Source organism: Rhyacophila brunnea, unplaced genomic scaffold, assembly GCF_057557595.1.
Source record: "Rhyacophila brunnea isolate RB1 unplaced genomic scaffold, BYU_Rbru_1.0 scaffold_21, whole genome shotgun sequence".
Taxonomy (NCBI): Eukaryota; Metazoa; Arthropoda; class Insecta; order Trichoptera; family Rhyacophilidae; genus Rhyacophila; species Rhyacophila brunnea.
The window spans coordinates 28,940,666-28,957,111 of NW_028232871.1; positions in this window are offsets into that span (position 1 = coordinate 28,940,666).

Sequence of the window (16,446 nt, forward strand, 5' to 3'; positions counted from 1 at the left end):
AGGTGTTGATATATTGGTGACGCCTTAGTATCTCAGTCAAATAATAAAATATGTTTGTTGTAGTTGAAAAGTGCAATAACAATTTTATTCGTTTGTATTATAATCAGAGCATTAGAGCGGAGCTCGGAGCAGGAGCACGGAGCAGTGGAGCAATGGGGTTTTACCCGGAGCACCGAAAATTTGTAGTGCTCCACTGCGCCGGATGTTTTTTTATTATAAAATTTTCGTCCTATAATCCGATGAAAAATAAATATTATATTTGACACTTTGCAACACTGGAATTATTTGAAATACGACAACACTGCCGAGTGATAAATAACCTCACTTTTTAGACAGGAGAGGTAGATAATGAAAGACGATTTGCTTTCGTACGTTTAACAGAATTCCTAATAATGAAAAGTACGAATATTAAACCTTATTTCAAAATTACTTATTTTTTAAAATTTTAGCATTTGTATACATACGAGTATAACATCTATTAAAACTTTTAAACCGAAGCGGAGCAGACCCTGGAGCAGAGCTGTAGCAAGTATTAGGTCCCGGAGCGGAGCAACTCAAAAAAGGGTCTGCTCCAACGCTCTGATTATAATCGAATGCTTTATAGCAAAATTTCAAAACATTAACAAAATGCTCTGGTCTTGCACTAAAAAATATCACTAAATAATCAAAAAGCTGGTTCAAAATTCTAAATTCTTACAATGAAATTGTGGAATTGCGTCACGATGTAATTATGGATAATTAAATTTTATGACCAATGGACACCCGGACGTTGCTTTTACAATGATAGGATTAGTGACGTATGTATGAGGTAACTATTTTTTGCGTATTCTATGATTCCTCTTATTAATAGGAAATAAGACGACGTTAATTGTTGTCGAACGGGCTAACCTTCTACCTACAGCAAGTACACTCCAAAACATAGAAACAGTGGACGCGTTTGTACATCTGGGATCGACCATCAGTGGAAAGGGCGGATGTGAAGCGGAAATAAGAAGGCGCGTCTTACCACAATATGGAAGGATCGGGGAATTTCGATTGCCACAAAAAATGATGCTTGTGCAAATATTAGTGTTCTCTATATTTTCATGTCATGTCATATAATATTAGTCATGGACCCTGAAGGCAAGGGAGCGGAAAACAATTGATGCCTTTGAGACGTGGTGTTGGCGCTGAATGCTTCGTATTTTTTGGACGGAGCATAGGACGAACTAGTCAATCATCCAGATTCCAGAGACTGCAGATAAAGGAACGGCTCTCGACAATATGTCTCAGACGAATTCTGCAGTTTTTTTAATATATTGTCCGGCGCGGCCGACCGGACAACCTGAAGAGACTGGTAGTTTTGGGTGGCCTCCAGGAAAGGCGAAGCAGAGGAAGAGCGTCTGCGCGCTGGAGCGACCAAGTGAAATATCTGACTGGGGGGTGGGGCACAATGACATTATTAATGGACGACGCACTCAATACAGTAGCTAGCAAGTAAATTCGCGCATTAGCATGTATAGGTAGACGTCACGCAATTTCCATTATGCGATATCACGCATCGGGAATTTATAGCAATATGACCTTTATTGTAATGGCGTTAGAGCTGTGATTCTAATGTCAATGTTCATTTGAGCGAACCCTTTCGAACCGAACCATTCGGCAGACCCAACAAAAAGCATCAGGAATTTATAGCAATATCACCTTTATTGTAATGTCATGGTCGCTCAAAGGATGGCAAAATTAAAAAAGTGGCCACGATCCTCAGCAATGAGTGTACGACAACTTGTTAGATAATTTTTACTTTCAATTACCTAATTAATTACTAAAAATTTAATACAAAATGTATTTCGAATTTACAGAAATGTAAATACGCCTGAAAAGGGTATGCATGCAAACCGTTTTACATAACTGTTATGCTTTTAACAGTGAAAACAGTTAGCGGGTGTGCAGACCATCTTATGACAATAAATTTATTCAAATTCAAATAATTAAAATAATATTTTCTATAACTACTGCTTAGATAATATCCAGAAACATAAGTAGATAGGTTAGTTTTAGGATAGACTAACGTGCTATGTAAAGGTGGGTTTTGGATATAACGATGATGGAATAGACTATTGATAATCAATTGACAAAAATTCCGTCATATTATAATTAAGGCGAAATGCGGTGCATATTATTTACTATTTACTATAGTCCTACTACATACCAATGACCTTTTTAATTACAGAATATGACACAATAATAATGTAATACTTCTTCTTAGAATTCAACTAAATTTAAAAGCTTTTGCATATTATATTATGTACCGTGTAAATAATTAATTATGTAAGTAATTAATTCGAAAATTATTAGATACCTATATTATAATTTTAATGTATGTTGCTACGTATGCAGCACAGCAAAACTACGTCACACTATATATTATTATGTAACTTGATGTATCTGTCTGTAACGCAGCACAACACAGCAGAGTATACACACACACACACATACATTGTCTACATACAATATCTCTATGGCTGCGCTTTGAACACGTGGATAATAACATTGACAGGTGGAGCTGCCATTATATTCTAAGATATTCTTTATATTCTAAGATAGAAAAGTGTCTTCTAAATATTTACCTTTTGATCGCATAAAAATAATGAACATGCAAGAATTCATTATGACTAGTTGAAGTGGTCAGATAGCAGCGGTGGAGTGCTGAGGTGTGAATAGGGTAGAGTGTCGCGCGCAAACATCCAACCGTTGTAAATCATGCATGTTAACTCGAATGCGTGCCGACAGTACCTAAGGCTAAAGATACAGACTGGATATTCATGGAGATATTACAGAATTAAATAAAATAAGTAAAAAATAATGAAAAATAAAATTTTAAGTATAATTTGTTTTTTATATAGGTACTTCAAAGAATAATAGTTGGAGAAATTACATTCAAATGAAATCGGTATATTTCTTGATTGTGCAGATTATAACAATATGAAAATCTTTGCAACAATGTTATTTTATTTTGTATAACAAATTTTGTTGCTTATTCAAATTAACTAGATAGATAAAAACTGCCCAAATAGCTAACTATACACTCTTACTTTCACAGGCGTGTCATGTCAGAATCTAATTAAAAAGGCAAAAAAAAAATGAAAAAAAAATAATAACATCTCACCCCTCGCCGCCGTCTTGCCCCGGCTCCCCCGCCTGCTCAGCGGGTACGCCCAGAAAGTAGTCCGCCGCCGAACCCTGTCATTAAATAATTTAATAATTTTTAGAAACTGTTTCAAACAACGTTTTATTTTGCCCGCTATCACGGCTGGACGAACCGCCGCCGCAAATGCCCCAGTCTACTCCGGCAAACTTTGGTCGGCGAGCTTTACTGGCAGACAATACGCCACGAGCTTTGAAGGTCTGCATTTTAGTTTCATGATTAAAACTTTTCCGTCGCTTTCTTTTGATGTAATTTAATTTATAACATGTACCGAGATTTTAAATCTCTCGTAGGCCAGGTTTAAATAAATGATTTTTTACCTTGGTTACAATTAACTTAACATTATTGTAAATCTATTAAGCCTCATGATTCCCTCCCTTATATTATGATATAGAGTGTCAGGAAACTTGTGCAAACCTATGCAATTCGCCGTATCACACTTCATCGTGAATTAATGTTGTATCGGAAAAAATGTGGCAGTATATTAAAGACCGTCCAACCTCTTTTGGTCGTATAGTACTGACATAAAATTCACGTCGAAATAAAAAACGGTTGTTGTCGGTTTACACTTTACAGGAAGCCATCAGCAAACAAATTTTGAGAATAGCCGATATACTGGACTATTTGTTAAATTAGAATAGGTTATGTTAGGTTTCCATTCTTGAATTCATGAATTTTGCCAAAATCAGCAATGAAAATTGAATTAGTGTAAATATTGAATCTAATAAAATTGGAAACCGTATAATATACGGTCATCTCTTTCCGATAAGAAATCTCATGGCGAACTGTACCACGGTGAAATATTACACGTACAATTCACATGTAACCATGATAATAATATAGTAAGACTGTTGCGAAGAGTGTCGTTTGGACGAATATAAACGATAAATTAACTATAATAATATTAAAACCTTTCAATTTGAGTTGTTAATGTATGAGGGAATTAGGGTAGGTACCTATAGAAAATTGATCATTAAATGAATTGATTGTCTTTTTATTATTGAGTCTTCTTAATTTACCCATTTCCGATATTTCGTCACACTGCTTCGTTTTTACAACGTTTTTATTAGGTCGCATTCTTATTTGTCCGGTGATTGTTTGTCCGGTACAAATCTTGCAATCGATTTTTAATTAACTTCCCGACTAGCTAGACATTTGAAACTTTTAGATTATATCAGAACACGATGCTAATGCATTATTTTAATACTTTTAGCCATCTTTAAGTAGAATTAAATTCATTTTCAGTTAATTCTGTTTTGTATGAAAAGTTATTTCGGAAGAAATCCGTAATCCAATCCGCTATTATTAATTGCTAGGAAATTATTAATATATACGTGCGTTACTATGGAAATCAATATGAGTGTCAAAATGACATGTCAGTATTATGTCAAGTCAAGTTTATATGATTCAACAGAAAATTTAAAAACGTTGTAAGTATATAAAAAGTTCTTTTTATCTTTTAATTATTATATTATAATGCCAAAAATTGAGAAGTGTTCAAATAAATAAAATTTAAATAAATAAAAACACAACTTATGATGAACATTTTTAACCTGTAATAAACTGTATTAAAAATTCATATAAGTGCAAACAAATAATAATGTTTGTGACTCCTGACAGGTACTGATCTTAATTTATCGAAAGCGTTTGACCTTTTAATTTACGGATACCAATTTAAAAAGGTTCCTTCTTCTTTGAAATAATTGTAAAAAAATTATAATAAGGTACAAATTATATTTTTCCTGGCAGCACGAAGCTACGTAGTAGGTTAATTATTGTAAGGATTACATGTTCTCTTACTACAAAATATGAGAATATCAGTTATTGTTTTAAATCTGCTCCATACCAATATACATACAATATACGTGCACACGTTTGTAAGCTTTTGCCGTCGCTCACGTGTACAATCAATCACCTGTTTGAAATGCAATGCATGTCCACGCATAAAAACATTGGTTTAAATTTAAATGTAATTCGAACACATTTTCTCTTACTCTAATATAACAACAGATAAGAAAATTTCCTCTTCCATATTTTTGACTTGCACATGGTTTCAATCTGCTGCTGAACACAAAAAACGGTTTTTAGCAGTTTTTCAGCCACAACAAGTAGTCAGCAGCAACGCTTTGTTATTACCACGTTTTTTTAGCTCGTATTCTTGTTTGTCCGGTGGTTGTTTATCCACTACAAATCTTGCAATCAATTTTTATCTAACTTCCCGACTAGCTATATATTTGAAACATTTAGAATATATTATCATAACACGATGCCAATGCATTCTTTTAATATTTTAGCCATCTTTAAGTAGAATTGTATTAATTTTCTGTTTTTCATGAAAAGTTATTTCGGAAGAAATCCGTAATCCAATCCACTATTATTGGTTGCTAAGGGGGTGGTCCTAGCAACTAAATTATGAATATATACGTGCGTTAATATGGAAATCAAAATGATATTTCAGTATTCTATATTTGTTTGTTTATTGCAAAATAGCAAAAAAATGATTTGTTGACAATTGCCTTATTTGTCCTAAATTATCAATACATAGAATTATCAAGTTTATATGATTCAACAGAAAATTTAAAAACGTGGTATATAAAAAGTTCTTTTTATCTGGTAATTATTTTTATAAAACGTGGGAGATATAAATTCATTGCGGTGTACGACAAGGGTATATTCTGTCACCTCCACCACCTAACCTGTATTCTGAAGTTATGTTAAAATAAGCATTACAAAATAAATTAGTAGATAATGTAGTTAATGAAAAACGTATTAATAATATACGATATGCCGATAATACAGGCAAAATAAAGCAAGTATTCATCAATCGTACCACACAAAATTGAGTGGTCAAAATATTAAAAAAAAACATTAAGAATTCCTAATTTTATGTTCCTACGCAACTTGTGTGAAAGTCGTTTTCAAATTAACCACGAGGAATTCCGCGTAATCTCGTCATATTATTTGATTCGTATTTTATCACTTGCCGTGGCAGGCTTGCCGCAAGAGTGAGAGAATGAGAAGATGTAAATATCCGCGCTTTAAGCTGAGGCGAGCTTATCCAGATGACGCGTGTCTCGCCGCGATATGCTACGAGTGTATGTGGACAGCTCAATGAGGTCACCTGTACTTTGACCGCGCGCGAGAAGTGTCACTTGCGGCGATTACATGTGGATGGCTCAATGAGGTCACATGTACATGAATGCGCGCGAGTTTTTACGCGCGAGTCAAATCGCGCCATCTGGACAAGGCTTTAAGTTGATGAATGACAATGGAAGAGTGTGGTATCAATGTCACTGCCACTTGTAATACTCGTGGAAGTTAATAGCCAACTTGAAGTTGGATATGCTTGGTATAAATAGATGGTATATATTTTAACTTTATACACTGCATTAAAAAAAGTTAGAAAAGCTTTCCGGTCTGTCTGACTATTTTATAATAAATGAACAACATTTTAGTATGTAAATAATTCTCTTTGTTATGCAACGTAAAAACATTTCTACTCCTTAAGTACTCGCTTGTCAGTTTCTCGCAGTACAAAAATATTGAAATAAAAAATATATTTTAAGTTCAGTACTCACGGGATTTTATTACATACTTCCGCAATCTACTCTTCTACTATCTAAATGTAATCAAAATAATGCAAAAAAATTGCACGATAAAATTCTGCATTAATTTGATTAAAAATGTTGTAATGGTGGATAAATCTACTTTATCGTCATGACTAGGGATTCCAATCCCGGGATCCCGAGCTATTTTCGATACCTATGAATCCCGGGATTGATAAACATAATCCCGAAACTTTCAGGATTGATTTTTTTATCATTTTTTATGGAAAATAAAATAAAACCGAAAATATAACAGAAAAATACTTTTAATAACAAATAACTACATCAGAAATAAACTGAGTTTGAATGAAGTTTGATTTATACCCATGTGTAAGTTGCCGATTCATTTTATTTTTTCACATAAATTAATAAAGATGAGAAAGATTGGAAAAAAACAATGCTTAGCACTATTAACAAAGTAATTCCACCATGATCTCATAATTTTTATGGTAGTTTCATATTTGGCTGACTAATTAGATTTATAAAGCGGAAAGGTCATAAGTACACCATGATTTGCTTTACTTTTTTAAATCTCGCTAATCCATCCATTAAGTCTTTACTATCAGAAACAGCAATCTCATATTAAGTTCACATTATTATTTATATTACAATATTATTTACTCCATTAAACTTATGTATTTCCAAGATTGAACGTATACAATATTAACAATAAATTATATAGTATAAATTATACTAGATTTATTTTTAACCGATTTTATCAATGTTATTTGTAAATATAAAAATTTTATATTATCAATGGACAAAAATGCCAATCCCGGGATTGTCAAATTGTATTCTCGAAATCCCGGGATCAGAATGTTGGCTCGGGATTGGATTCCCTAGTCATGACCTCATGATTAAGGAAAGTGACAAATAATTTGGCCATCGGATAGCCTTCTCAATAGCTTCGCTCCATCCCTCTCGGCATTCAGTGGCACACATGACCTTCGAGGATGTGAAACCTGTGGCCCTTGGTACTGAAGGAGCACTTTCTCGTCCTATCCAGGTGGTCATATTTCTGCGGGTAATTTTACCATAAAAATGGTTACAGCAAACCGAGGAGAGTGTCTCGAATTTGGAGTTTAGGTACTGATTATGGAATAATTGGTACGTTTGGCTATCCACGAAACATACAGCATCCGCCTTCAATAGGCATCACTTGTAAGAAGTGCATAATTTTTGATTTTCTGGATAAATACTATTTATAAAATGAGTTTATCTCAGACAAGAATGGACAGTGCCTAACTACTGAAAGGTATCCTGGATAATAGATCTGACGGTCAAAGATGCCCTACGAGATTTTCAATAGTCAAATGGTATCAACGCGAATTCCAGGAAGATAGAAGAGAATGTATAGGTGATGGAGGATTTAGTTATTATAAAGAAGCCATTGATGATAATGAGTGATATTACTAACATAATTATAGATTGCGTCCAGTGTTTATTTGCCAAATTTATTGCGCTGCGAATAATTATTAATGTAGAATGGTGTCAGATTCTTCTGGCAGTGCAGGTGACCCATCATCAAAATCGTTCCAAAGTGATTTCGTCGTGACCACAGTACCAGAAGAATATTATGTCCTTCATCTACCAAAGTCTTATTTGGAAGAATTTCTCGGCAACAAGAGTCAGCGTGTCAGCGAATATAGTCGTGGGTCCCAGATTCAAATCCTGGAACTGGAAAATACACTTGTTGTTTTTCAATATGCGTTTGAAGTCAGAGTATGGTCCCAACAGGTTGACCAAATGGTTAACATTCATTTGTCGTTAAAAATTACAAACTATGCAGAGGCTGGATCTATGTAGGATAGAACATGCTTTAAAAGTTGTTAAATGCTACATATTTGATATAAAATCAAAAAATACAAAAAGCAAGACACTACGAAACTTCAACAAAAAGAACACCTCCCCCAACCTTTTGCCACATATTATAATGTACCTAAGATAAGACTGAAGATAGCTACTGCATTATTTCTTCGGTTTTCTATGCTAATCCGCTGCCTCAGATACTCACCCGGACGATACTCACCATTATAAATTAAATTATTATTTTTATTATTCAATACGACATACTAAACATAATATACAAGATTTTAAGAATGCTTGATTCTTGTAATTCTTACAATATTTATATATATACATTAATATGAATCTAACATTCTTAAAATCGTATGTATATGGCATATAAATATTATTTTTAAATAATAAATAATAATATAGTTAATAAAAGATAAATATACTTATTGAAATGAATAACAAGTTTCAGCAACATTATATTAAATTTAAAAAGCTTCTTATAGCATACAAGCTTCGTCTGAATACAACGCAATGAGTTTGTAATGTTTGTATGCTCATTCAATTACGCCGGAAGGGGTGTTTTATAAGAGTAGGCAAGTTAACGTGTTAAACACCACTGAAACAAGTGGCATTTTTTTCACTACGTAAGTACATAAAATAACTAGAGACTTAAAAAGTGCATTTCCTTAATTGTTAGAGTGGCAGTTTAGCTACTCCGGAAATTAAATGAAAACCACATTGGTTTAGTTTCCGTCTCCGTTTTATACTGAAAATATATCCCTTGTTGCCTACATTTTTAAAACCAAATGAGTTGTGCAAATGCGTTTCTAATAAAAAAATTTGAAATTAATACCCAATCTTTCGTTTCGATAATAAATTAGAAACAAAGCATAGCTAAATAATTATATACTTACTTTATTTTTATAACAAAAGAAGTTATTCAAATATCGACAATGAACTGGGTTAAAATTTGTGTGGTCAGGATGCGATGGGTATCAATATCCAACCACATCCGTTCTAAAAAGTTTGACTTTAAGCAAAGTAATTGAACCTCCCATTGTTGTCAATATTGGCTCAGACAAAGGCTTAAGCATATGGATCAAAATATAACAGTGAATTTTAACTACGGAGATACTAAAACTTCACACACTATCTTACGACAAGATATAATTGGGGTGATTGTATAAAACGCCCACGGTGGCCGCGTCGTTGGACTATCACGCCGTGGGTCTCAGGTTCGAATCCTGGGTCTGGCAAGTAAACATATTATTTTTCAATTTGTGTGTGAGTCAGGGTATGGACCTAATAGGTTGAGCTAACTTCTACTCTGTGGAGGCCCATATGATCCTATTAGGATCGGACATGGTCGAAAGAAAGAATATAAAACCAGAGTGGTGAAATAGTCATAGAAAACTCACACTTATCGATTGCATATAACTATTGGAAGCACTTTGCTTGAAGTTTATCTCCATCAGCATATTAAGCTTGATATTGTTGAAAGAAAGATAATATTAATAACGGTCTTCGACAGAGACGCGCCAAACAGTCATGTTGGGGGTGCGAAACAACGGGCGGCAGGATTCAAGGGGCGGCAAACGTTAGGAAAATACTTTAATAAATATTTTAAATATATTTTATTCAATTACCTACCTATATGATGATAAAATTATACGCATACTTTCTACTGCCGTAGAGCGGCAATTACCTCAGTGCAGCGAATCGAAAAGTTAAAGCGAAATATACATATATTATGTAATACCTATATTCTTATTTAGGCGTTTAAAATCTTCAATCTATAACCAATTCATCACAGTTGTATAAAGAAACACCGAAAACCATTCTTTCAAAGTCTCAATAGGATGGGTCAATGTCATTACATAATACATTAAGCTTTTATACATATATATAATTTTTATATGACATGGCGTCAGAAAATTAAGTAAGACATAAAGGTAGAACATTTAGAGGCGGCAATTTTCAGTTGACTAGTCTTCGAAGCCGTATATCATGTCTGTATTTTATAACCGCTCCACGACCAACTACTGACACAAATCACATGCAATCACGGCCCACATGCTCAGCGTAGGTGAAAATGGAGCTTTTATGGTATTTTCAGAGCATAACCCTGGACATTCCTTAAAAGTTGTAGATAATCTATTTATAAAATTTTGAAGCCTTATTATCCTTTATATTTATTTTAAACATTTGATGACTGCATCAAGTATTTTTATTACATAAAATAGTATTCTTTTAAATCTCTCAATCTAATGTTTTAGAATATAGTCATATTTCAGCACATCTATGCGCAGTGGTGTTAAGATTTTTTAGATTAATTAATTTTTTAACGCATTTACAAAACCATTAGTAAAATTATTGTTAACATTATATAGTGACATATTTACGGTAAAAATTTATGTTTGATAATCTTTTTCATCCAAAATTTGACCTAAGAATAAGGTAGTATTTTTTTGAAATACGCCATTTCTATTGGCATTTCCCAGTGGCTAAGCTACAACATACGGCCGTAGCCATAAATTGATAAACAATAAATGAAGTAGGGATTAAGATCATGTTAGAGCGCGTGTGAACAAATGTTCAGTACGTCCATGTGCAATGGTGTTGAGATTTTTTAGATTTATTAATTTTTAAACGCATTTACAATACCATTAGTAAAATTAATGTAAACATTATATAGTGACATATTTACGATAAAGAATTATATTTTATAATCTTTTTGATCCCAAATTTGACAAGAATTAGGCATTTTATTAGTCAAAAATGGGCACGATTAACACATTTGAAGATTATTATAGATATACTTATTATAAATATACTTATAAACAAAGATTTTAAAATATAATCTTTTCATGTAATTTTCTTTATTACCTACTGAGGATAGTGATTAGTGAAATTACAAGCGTTGACAACAATCTCGTCTAAAGCAATCTTGTGTTGATCTGGCTGCTTCAGATATTGTTGAAGCAGTCGCTTTATTGATGGTTTTACTCCATCTGAAAAGCACAACCTGCGAAACCTCCTCCCTACGATACCTCCAGAGATAAATTCTCTCTTCAGTCTGCTCGAATCTCTTCTTATCGCATGACCGAACAATAATAAATTATTGTATAACGTATATCTTCTAGTTCGTATTTTATTACAACACCAGGTACATACAAAACTCTCTACTTTCGTAAACAGATAAATTATTTATATTATTGAAAAACTATACAATAATAAATACTCAATTGTCGCGTTTTATCTATAACATATCTGCTTCCGGTAAAATCGTGCAACTATAAGGAAAATCTGCACTCGCGGGTCGTCGTGTTATTCATTGGCTTTGTTTTCAATATGACAACATCCGCCCGTACCTAGTTTGTCTCATCCTGTTTTGACGTAGCCTGGAATGGCACACACTAGTATGAAGTGTTATCACCTAGCATATACACCAGAAAAAATCATTGTGTAAAAAAATACGACACCCGATGGGACATGAATCTGGATCTGCTGGATTTGCGCCATTATGCTTTTCCAATTAAGGTACGGACATATTTTTATTTATTTATTTAACCCGTTCAGACCTGAATTAATTCTGAGAGGTAGAAAAATTATCTATATGTTGATTCCGTGTGATAGTGACCCAAATAAGACAAAAATATTTTTATTTTATTTTTTTCATTGAATTTTCCTAGTTTTCCAGCATGGGCATAATTATGCACATTTGGTCTCAAGCGCTGCAAAATTGGTACTCGAAAGTATTGCAACAGCATTTAAAATTTTAGCCTGTTTTGTTAATTTTAAGGTTATTTATAATTAAATTAAACATATTCAAGAAATAAAAAGCACATTTAATACTTCACATATTATATTTTATTGAAATTTAAGATCTAGAGACATAAATGTTGACAATTATTTATGTTTTTCTGTGATATGTTACAAAACAATTTCTCTCCTTCTTTATGCATAAATGAACATTACTCTTATCATAGTAAAAATGTGTTTTTTTTTTTTATTACATAGGTATATTATTTTTACATCTTTTCGCTTCTCTACTCTGGTCCAGATGTAGCATATGATCAATGCGGTCATACTGGACTTCAGGAATCGGTTTTACCTCTTCGTTTGGTTTCCTAGCCTTTTTTCGAGGCTCACTATAACTAATATCACTAGGGCGGCCAGGTTTTTTTATTTATAGTTTTATTGGCCTTTACCATTGACCTTGACAGCCTCGTGCGGAAGCGGTACAAATCCATCTCGTCCTCGCCATCGATTTCTAATGGCATTATATATCGGCCAAACCTTGAAAACTCTTTGTCGGTTTGTACACGACTTCTCGAAAGTACCACATGTGTTGGGATATCTGTCAGTTCATCATCAGACAAATCAAGCAGCCTCTCATCATACCGAGAGTGAAGAGGCGACGTTGGACCTGGCTCGGCCACGTGCTGCGAGTGCCAGAAGAGAACCTCAACCTGGCTTGCCTGTTCTTCAAGCCGACCGGATTCCGGCATCCTGGAAGGCCGCTAAATACTATCTATAGAGTGTATACGGCGGAGCTACGGGATGCTGGTTTGACCTGGAATGAAGCAATAAGACTGGCGAGCGACAGGGATTCTTGGAGGCGCCGCGTGATGTCCATTTGCTCCAACTAAGGGGCGGATATGGCCGAAGAAGAATAAGAAGAACTTTTGTCCAACTTCTTCTTTCTCCATATCTTCTTCATTGGTAGGATCATTCATTTTTGCTGAAATAAGTTGTTTTATACCGATATAGAAATATATAACACTTCTGCATTCGGCATATTATACAGTGACGTTGAGACCAATTGTGCATAATTATGCACATGCAAATTCAAAGGTCTGTGAAATATTATTTTACTTATATTTTGTTTATTTTATGTTTTCAACATGTCGTTTATATATATTACTCCATGTGTTAGTTGATATCTAATGCTTAACGATGCTTTAACTTGAGTTTATCATAATAAAATGTACTAACCTGGAACGCTGTTCAATATCAGTGCAGAATAGGTTTCATATTCGATCATTGTCAGTTTATCATTCATAGATGGAGTTACTTGTTCCATTTATAACAAAGATTATTAGTTGATCGAAAATCACATAGATGGTAAAGTTTTAATAAACGAAAAATGAATATTTTACGAAGGTTTAAAATAAGTGTGCATAATTCTGCACACGGGGTCTGAATGCGTTAAGAAAACAAAACATTGTGGACATAAAAAATCGAAATTCAGAACGTTCACAACATGAGATTTACATTATAACAAAAATATTACTCTCACAAGAGACAAGAATAATAATAATAATAAAAATAATCATAATAATAATAAAACATTAATATAAATTTTATACAAAAACAAAATGGAAACTACATCATTGAAAATGTCTATGTCTTTAGGGAGCGCATTTATTATTCTTGCACCCCTAGCTAATGGTGCCTGATGGCACTGCTAGACTGCTAGACTCGAGGAAACGGTTCTGATCCAGAATAGGTCATGGTTGCGACCTCGTAGGTAACTAACAGGCGCATATAAGTTTAAATTCTTTAGGACGCCAGGATTAGAAACCACCCCTCTTGATAGCAGGTAAAAATGTTTCAAGAGAAGAAGTGACCTACGAGATTCAAGAGAGAAAAAAGTAAACATGCCTTGTTGAAAGGCAGTCGAAAAGTAATCGTTTAACGAAATATGAAATGTAAAATACTTATACCTATGTCTTAAAATAAAGACATCGAAGAAATTTATTTTGGACGCGCTCTAAAATAAGCTTGTAGGAAACTTCATAAGGACTCCAGATAATAGACCCATATTCAAGAATACTATGCACTAGCGAGACGTAGAGCGGAATGCAGAAACATTTTGTCATAACTAAAATCTCTTTAGCAGAAAACACTATGCAGAAACATTGTCCTTAGTTAAGATCATTTCTATTGAAAATAACACCATATTTAAAAATTCTCTTTCCTATAGTTTAGGTAAATTATTTTATAATTGTTAAGCGATGACAAAAATATGACAACTGCATTTTATAAATGCAATAACTATAAATACATATTAATATTTAATTATAATATTCTTATGTTTCCGTTATAAGTCATTATACGTGATTCCACAGGCAGCGTAAGATATTTTTTTAACATGGTAACACTAGCATCAGTGTCATTCTTCACCTGGCATTTTGTATTTCCGCGGGCTGGCGTATACAAGTAAAATAATATTCTGCAAGTACATGCCAAACGAATTAACACTATCAATATCCATATTGAGATACATTGTTAAATGAATTTGAGTGTATGGACTGTTTTATAGACATGCGAATTTATTTTGACAGCAGCTATCAGTGGTAAATAGTAATACAGAAGGGGGCGTGTTCATAACAAAAGTAGTCTATGGTTAAGGATTCCTTAACTCTATACTCAGGATTGTCTATAGTTAAGTCATGCTTTTCGGCGACTTATCCTTAGGATCGAAATCTTAGATTGTGCATTCCGCTCGTAGAGTGTACGTATGACATTCGGATTCTATCTACAAAATGATTTTTTCTAGTGTGTGTATCAATGACATTAATATGGACGAAGCATCTGGGAAAAAAATGACACTCACTTTTTGTCGGGTCTGTCGAATGGCATAATCTGTTCTAACGCCATTACAATAAAGGTGATATTGCTATAAATTCCCGATGCTTTTTGTTGGGTCTGCCGAATGGTTCGGTTCGAACGGGTTCGCTCAAACGAGCATTGATACTAGAAACACTGTTCTAACGCCATTACAATAAAAGTGATATTGCTATAAATTCCCGACGCGTGATATCGCATAATGGATATTGCGTGACCTCTACCTATGCACGTGCGAATGTCACTATGAGTGAATTCACTTGCTAGCTACTGTACTGAGTGCGTCGTCCATTAATAATGTCATTGGTGTGTATGCATGAGATGTTTTCAAATTATGTATATTCAATAAATATAGAATGTTACATTCCCAAATCTTGTGTCTTATTTGTTGAATAAAAAAATAGTTTAAGTAATTATTAAATTTTGATAAATTCTTAAAAGATTTTTTTTAACATAAGTAAATTTTTTCTAGGTGACCATGACTTATAACCTTGAAACCGGCTATGACAACGGTCCCTTTAAAACCAAGATGATGGACAGCCAAACATTGTCACGTTTCTCTCGATCCCCCCTTGGCTTAAAGAAACGTTTCCGTATTTTTCTTGATCTGAAATAACACGGATATCACTCGGGTCAACTCTGCATACAAGGCGGTTATCTTTCTTTCTTGATTTCAAATGCATCTAAATTAAAATCAGATATGAGTATGACATATTTAAAAATATGTTGTGATACCACTCAACGACACTTTTTTTAAATCGCTGTATATGATTTTTAAAATGTAATTGTCGTACTCTACATAGCTCTAAAACCGTTAACACGGTCATGAGCGGCCGTGGTAAAAGAAAAACAGTTCATATCCCGGGATAATTAACTGTCTGATTACGATACAGTCATTTACCACTTTTTTATTGGTTTTTGAGTTGCGTTATAATATTTTGAAAAAACCCAGCTGAAGTACAACGTAACCATATGACAAACGCCCACGCTTTTTTCTTTTTGAGCTTTGAAGCCTCATCCCGAGTTCTCGGTATGTAGGTACTAATGAACAAAATGTAATGTAAAATATTTGGATGTTTTTTTTATATAGTGACATTCATAATGAATTCTCGATTCGTATCTCTGCCTGTCTGGTAAGGGGCAATCAAACGTCTAAAGGTTACTGGTAAGTTACGGCTAGGTTAAACACAAATAACTATGATAGGATTCTTTGAAATATTAACA